This window comes from Mixophyes fleayi, chromosome 8 (assembly GCF_038048845.1).
Source record: "Mixophyes fleayi isolate aMixFle1 chromosome 8, aMixFle1.hap1, whole genome shotgun sequence".
In the NCBI taxonomy this organism is placed as follows: domain Eukaryota; kingdom Metazoa; phylum Chordata; class Amphibia; order Anura; family Limnodynastidae; genus Mixophyes; species Mixophyes fleayi.
Window position 1 is genome coordinate 37,323,662 of NC_134409.1, and position 7,882 is coordinate 37,331,543.

At 40.9% G+C, this 7,882-nt stretch overlaps 1 long non-coding RNA gene across 1 annotated transcript; it reads left to right on the top strand.

The window, feature by feature from the left end:
* The first annotated feature begins 346 nt into the window (after positions 1–346).
* On the top strand, positions 347–7,243 carry LOC142099178 (uncharacterized). The gene is made up of 2 exons (XR_012678487.1): positions 347–1,028; positions 1,162–7,243. It is a non-coding gene; the product is annotated as an uncharacterized LOC142099178 (long non-coding RNA).
* The last annotated feature ends 639 nt before the right edge of the window (positions 7,244–7,882 follow it).

A 7,882-nucleotide genomic window follows, 5' to 3' on the forward strand; every position in this document is an offset into this window, starting at 1 on the left:
GTACATCTGGTCACTAAGTGCAAAGACTGCTCATTATACTCAACTAGAAAAAACATTACAATGTGCAAAGGTTTTTTTATTTTTCCCCATTTTCACTGAATGTGGGTATTAGACACTTTAAAGCCAGCTGTGGAATCTTCCCTTCCTTGAATGAATATATATATATATATATATATATATTACACACACACAATATATAAAATTTTGGATGGTTTGGGCTGAAAACGGTGACTGTGGCCAGTCAATACATCATTATATTTGTGATCAATACAAGCCATTTTTTCATATTTGGTACATAATAGCCATAGTTTTCCTTTGAGATGGATGAACATTGGGTATACATAATATAATGTTGCATCTTAAATTGATACAATGTTTGTATATTATAAAAAGATTTTATTGTAAAAAACAAACAAACTTCAAAACCATTGTATATATGAAACCATGCTAATTACCGTTTGTATATAATTCCATTGGTGTAGACCATGCTTCAAAACTGTGACACTCCAGCTGTTAAACTACAAGTTCCAGCATGTTTTACTCTGCAGCCGGGAGAGCTGACAGCCTGACCGTTGTGTTAATGCCTAACACGCTGTAATTTGCCTTTGTACAGTGAGATTCAACATAACAATGGTTATTCTTTCACATGGAAAAGGGTCTGTAAAAAATTATCGATAAAGCCTTATTACAAGGACGCCTTACAAAAGCTCTCTTGACGAGGACTTTTTCATTTATAAATGATCTGGTATAAGTTCTGCAGTCCTGACATAGGTTTCATAAGTTATCTGTGGAGTACAGTCTGTTTGATTTAAATGGTTAATTATGTAACATAGATATGAATTAATATTTTTGAACTATGTATGGAAAATAACATAAAACATAATAGTTTTTTAAAAGATTATATTGAGGAGTGAATTGCGAGTTTGCTGTTCTCTTTGATTAATGATGCCAAACAAAGGAACAAGTTCCTGACCTTGACGATAACTATGTTTTATGTATAAGCTGTATGTAAAAAACGCTGCTTGATAGTATAATGTCACCTCCGAATAGCAGAGGCAGGTATTTTGTGGACTGAAACAGCAATCATAGGAATTCAGCCAATCCGTTCACGAGAAATTGGTGACATCACTAGGGGAACTTGGTAATGTCAGTAGTTTGCAGTGAATTGATAGGTTGCACTGTTTGATACACGCTGCTTTCAGAATGGCTGCCTTATTTGTTTGTAAGTAGAGACTACATTTTAAAAGGAACATACAGCTGCAGTGTGTGGCACTGCTTCATAACATTCAAAAATATATTTGTAAATGTCCCCACGATATTTGAAACTATGTGATAAATCTCCAGCCCGATGAGAGAAGCTGTGAATTCTTTTACTATACAACACTTTGGTGAGAGCACATCATTTTATTCAGAAAGTGTTCGATTTTTAAGTAAAAATGTTTAACATAGTTTTAGAAAGTTGTAAAGCAACCATTACATACAGTATTTGTCTTTCTCTGGCATCAAATTGGGTGACCCCAGACGTTGGGAGTATTGAGTGCAGCATGGAGCGAAGGCGCATTTAACCATAGATTTTCCCCTTCCCGCTCCATACCCCGCAACTGCCGGAGCGCAATTCATTTTTTTTTTTTAAAGTGACCTTCTGCTGGGTCTATTTTTAGAAGCCGCGACAGCAGCTTTTTTTTTTTTTTTTTTTTTTTTAAATGATTTGGCCACACAGCAGCAGTTTAACAGCTCTGACAGCACCTGGTCACAGGGGTGTGCAGGAGATGCAAGCAGCACATTGCACAGCACGGACGGCTGTTTGATGATGGTGCGGAGGTGCAGAGTTGTCCCTCCGATGGGGATTGCTCTGGGGGACCTGGTCACTATTGTCACAGGTAGAGACCAGGGGTCCAGTTCAGTGACTACACCACTGCACACCAGAGAGCTGCTCAAGGTAAGTGAACTCTATCCCAACATAGTTCCGGGAGGGAGAGTGGTGAGTCTCCAGGTTTGGGGGCTGTATGATTTTATATATGTATTTTTATATAATGTGATCAATCTTTAGATTAACTTGGGGCCAGGTCAGATAGGGGTTACTATGATAGTAAGCCCCCGCTAAGCACTAATTTTGATTGAAGAGACCATCCTTTGGGATGGAAGACATCTTGGTGCTGGACCTGGGGGGCAGGGTTTTCTTTTTCCTTCATAAGGAGGATCGTTAGGCCATCTTCCTTGGCATGCGATTGAAGCCTGCCAGAAGCAGACATTTTCAAGCCCTGCACTCCCCTTCTGAGTAATAGGTGGGGCGGTTTCTGAGTGAAATTTAACTCAAGTTTACCGGGCTTGGGTCCGTTAACAGGTTTACTTAACTTTTTTTTGATTGTGTTCTGTTTTGTATTATATATTCTCTGCCTTTCCGTTCTGTCTGACAAAGGAAGTTCTTCCAGAGCAAATGCTATGAAAATGGCTTCTGTAAAGATCTGAAATGTCATGTTAAATTACCTCTGGGACAGTCAGGCGTGGATGTCTTATGCGCAGTCTGATTGCTTGAGGATCTTGTACCATGTGTGCATGAGGGCTCTGGTACGGATGTGGTGGAACTAGCCTGGGCTAAGTTCTTAGCCAGTGCGATTGTTGAAATCACTCCACTGACCCGTTCTTTTGAAGAGGAGTCCTTCTCAGATTTTCTCAGGTTCAGGGGAGATTGTTGTGGACGTGTTCCCTTTCGTCATTCCTAGACAGGGGCCAGTGGGTCCCATGGAGGCATTCCAGGAGGTGCCGTTATGGGCAAGAAGTTTTATAACTTCTGTGCAAATGTTTAGTCAAAGTTTCTTCCTCTTTAGAAAATATTTTGGATTCTGCAACTTCTCCTGCCTCTCGCAAATGTAGAGATATGGTTCCCCATCGTGAAATTGAGTCAGATTCTGACGGGTTTTCCCAAGAGGAGAACATTGTAGTCAGTGATTTGGATATAGAGGATACTTAATAGTTTGAAGAAGATTCTTCTGGCCAAAAAGGGTGGATGATCTGATCCAGGCTGTGCGTCTGGTGTTAGACATCCAAGACACAGAGTTTCTGGATATTTCGGAAACCTATTCAAAAGGAAGGCAAAGAAAAATGTTTTTCCTTCCTCTACCCAGCTAGATGATTTGCTGGGTGAGACATGGACCCCACCAAACCATAAGTTGCATTTATGCCCAGGTTGTCCAAGAGGACCGCAATTTCCATTCCCAATGTTGTTAACATTAAGAATGGCGCTCACTGTACAATGTGCCTGCAGGAGCTTCTTTGTAACCCATATTAGCCCCTGCATAGGTTAACAAGACAGTAGAGAGGTGTTTGGAACAGCTTTTAGGAAGTCTGAAAGCTGGTAGACTGGGGTCTGAATTGTTACCTTTAGTGGAACAGATTTAAAGGACCTACATAGATGCAGCTCTAGATGCTGTACTGACTGGAGCTAGGATCTCAGCTTCAGCAACCTCGGCTTCTCGCACTCTCTGGCTTAAAAACTGGAAAGCTGATGAAGCTGATGTGTCTAAGCGTGCTCTAGAGTCATTTCCTTTCTGTCTCTGGGGGTGTATTATTCAGGCCTGAGCTAGATCAAATCATCAGCCAGGCCACAGGTGAAATGAGTGCTTTTCTTCCTGTTAATGCTTCGAGAATGAAAGTGCCTAGGTTTTGATCCATTTGCGCTTTTTCAGGGGAGTTTCCTACAACAAAATCTAGGGGGTATATCTACTAAATTGCGGGTTTGACAAAGTGGAGATGTTGCCTATAGCAACCAATCAGATTCTAGCTCTCATTTATTTAGTATATTCTATAAAATGACAGCTAGAATCTGGTTGCTATAGGCAACATCTCCACTTTTTGAAAACCACAGTTTGGTAAATATACCCTTAGTAGTCAATACTCCAGACAGCAAGAGGGAATCCCTGATATCTGTTGTGAACTGCATGGAAAAGAACAAGTATATGGTGTCCTTGGATATCAAGGATGCTTATCTACACGTTCCTATCTGGGAAGGACATCGTTGTCTTCTCAGGTTTGCTGTTCAGTCCCACCACTACTAATACCAATTTCGGGCGCTTTCCTTTGGTCTGGCCACAGCCCCAAGAGTTTTCACCAAAATCATGGCGGTCATGGTGTCTCTGCTGTGCTCCAGGGGAATAGAAATGATTGCCTATTTGGACAATCTATTGATAAAAGCAGAATCGCCAGCTGTAGTTCAGGCCCAATGCAGAAGGCTTTAGAATCCCATGGGTCTACTCTCAATCTAAAAAAATACAAATTGACACAGTCACAAAAGATGCTTCCCCCCCCCCAATACCTAGAAACAAAGGGTGTTTTTATCTGCAGGCAAGATTCTGTCCTTACACAGTATATTCAAATCTATGTTGGCTCAGAGATGTTGGCTCAGAGACATCTATCCATTTTTGCATACGAGTACTGGGCTATGATGGTTTTGAGGTGGTCACATTTGCCGAGTATCATGCAAGAGGGTTCCAATTAGAACTCCTCTCCAAGTGGAACAAATCCCACCTATGGCTATCCACCCAGTTGATTCGCCTTTCCCGTAAGGTACGTCACTTGCTTCTTTGGTGTCTGAGGAGGTAGAAGCTTAGCAAACGTTGCATGGTCTCCATTTTGGAGTGCACTCTGGTGACTATGGATGCCAGATTTTGTGGTTTGGAGGTTGTCATTCTTCAGGCCCAGTTTCATGATCTTTGGACTTCTGAGAAATCAAAACTCCCAATAAATGTTTGCGAATTGTGGGCAGTGTTCTGCGCTCTAGTCAGCTCAGAATATTTGCTGTGGGGGAGCATTGCTAAAGATAGTCAGACAATACCATGGCTGTGGCATACCTCAACCACCAAAAGGGGACAAAAAGTCATCCCTCCATGCGAGAGACCAGCAAGATTTTGTGTTGGGCGGAACAGAATGTTAAGGCCATCATGGTAGATTCCTCCCAGGAGTAGACAACTGGGAAGCCTACTTTCTTAGCAGGCAAATTGTTTACCCAAGGGAATGTTCTTTTCAGCCAGAGATGTTTCACCACCAGATATTGAGCAGATGGGGTAAGGCAGACGTTGATATGATGGCATCCCGATTGAACCACAAGGTGGACCTGTTTTGTTAAAGGGCAAGAGACCCAAAGACAGTCTTAGTAGACGCTATGTCAGTCCCTTGGCAGTTCCACCTAATTTACCTCTTTCTCTTGGTGGCAATGCTTCTGAGGACTTTGATGAAGGTGATTAGCCACGAAAATCCTGATACAGACGTCCTCACCATGCCAGCGGGTCAATCATGGCATCTACCTTTCAAAACAGACTTGATAAAACAAGGGCAGTTTCTGCCCCATGGATTACAGCATCTAGCTTTAATGGCGTGACTGCTGAAGCCTGGATTCTGAGAGCAAAGGGTTTTCCAATAGCATGATCCAAACCATACTCAAGGCAAGGAAAATGGATTCGGCTACAGTTTACCACACTGTGTGGAGACTTTACATTGCCTGGTGTGAGAGGAAAGGATTTTCCGCCTCTGTTTTTCAAGCGCCCAGGCTCCTTATGTCTTTACAGATTGGGCTGCATGCTGGGTTGAGCTTTAGCTCTCTGAAGGTTCAAGTGTCTGCTCTATCTTTTTTCAAAGCAGATTGGCTTAGTGCCAGATGTTAAGACATTTTTACAGGGTGTACTGACATATACATCCTCCTTGTTTTTATTGTTGCACCATAGATCTAAATTTCGATTTAGATTCATTGCAGTGCAGATTCACCATTTGAAACCTTGGATGAAATAGATTTAAAGTTCTTGCCTTGAATGACTGTTTTCCTTTTAACCATTCAGCGTTGTCCTGCAAATCTCCTTTTGTCATTTTTCATGAGGATAGGGAGGTCCTTCTGACCTGGCCTTTCTTTCAGCCTAAAGTAGTTTCCGGATTTCACCTTAATCAAGATATAATGATTTTGGCCTTGGTCCACGACCGATCTCCAGAGGATGAGGGCTCTGTTAATTATCTGGATGTGGTCACGGTTTTGATGACCTATGTTCAAAGGACTCGCAATATTCGCAAGGCAGAAATTCATTTGGTCCTGTATGAAGCCCATAAGAAAGGCTGGCCAGCGCCCAAGATATCTATTGCAAGATGGTTTACATCCATAATCCATCAGGTTTACAAGGGGGCAGGGCAAATTATCAGGCTCACTGCCAGGTCGGTGGGGGTTTCCTGGGCGGCACAGCATGTGGCCTCTGTTTAGCAACTGTGCGGCTGCCATCTGGTCTTCAGTCCACACATTTACCAAATTCTATAGGTTTAATGTGTTTGCATCTAAGGATGCTAGTTTTGGAAGGATCTCTGAGGAAGTTGTATTATACAACGAAACGCGTAAGCTAGGTCGCCTACACTAACGGGGCAATCACTATTTGTATGCAGAACCTACTCACGGAGCTCACATCGATACCAACGTTAACATTGGAACTTCAAATTCTTTATACAAACTAAGGATCTTGGAGCGGAGATTGATTGTATCAGCTTTACCGCAAGAGACCTTACCCAAGCATATATCTCTAACAGGACGGAACGGAGACCTCCGGTACACACATACACGTAGAAACCAGGAATGTGGTGTGCATTGCAGGAGGAGGACTCCAGCTGTAACCCACCGGCAGCACGCCAGCAGCGGTAAGCAGCGCCGACTGAGACATTGCTTTTTGAGCATCTGGTAAGCTCATGTTTTCTATACTACGGATGGTATCCGATTATACCTTTATGACTATGTGCTATGAGGATGCCGGAATAGGCTGTGTATATCGCTTAACTTAAATATTTACCAGTAAAGTTCGGGACATTAATACCCTAATTGGTGACCAAAAGCGCACAGCCACGGAGTTATCAGGAATTAATATCATCCAGTTAGTGCGGATCCATCCTGCCATCAAGAGATTTTATTAAAGCTGTTTCATCTATACTATTATTTTAACTGAGGACCATAAGCGTGCAGCCACAGAGATATTACGAATCTCATATATATATAGCAAGTGTGGATTTATTCTGCTACGCAAGGTTCTCCAAATGCTGTGAGCTCACACGAATTACGTTTGAACCAATCCATATGTTTGTTATTATTACATTCTCGGGAAACGCTGTTATTACATAGGTGAACCTAATGTATGAGTTTTCTCGTGGTATCACCAGAATCTTTCTGCATGCAATATGAATATGTTCATGTTATTTTAATGATATTAAACAATTTTAAAATCCACATTGCATTTGCTGGTGTTTGGAGGACTTTCTAGTACTACTGCATTTTTTATTTGTTTTATCAGTTTTGGAAGGAAGATGCTTTGCACCGCCTCTACTAAGCATAAAACACGCCTGTAACAATAGCTTGGGGATGTCCCCAATTGGAAGCCAGAGAAAATAAGATGTTATACTTACATTAAATAATAAATTGTAAGCTTTCCAGAGGTGCAAAAATAAAGTGATATGGACTATGTGAAAAGTGTTCTGATAGCCATGTAAATGGTACCAATAACAATTTATTAGAACTTAAAAATCTCTAGTATATACAATATGCAATTCTGGCCAGAAAATAAACATATATATATATATATATATATATATATATATATATATATATATATATATATATATATATATATATAATTACATTCAGATGTACATAGATATCATAATATTGCCATGCATACAGTATATATTCAAAAAACCTCAATATTTTTCAGAGTTGTAAAATTTCAATAGTCCTATGTATGGACATAAATTTGGTTTTCAATGGTCACTATAGTCCTTATTAGGTTGTATAAAATTGTGTTCCAGATAATTGTCCTTTACAATCCATGGATAGTGATCCGTTATGGAACCAGTAGTAGTCCAAGTATAC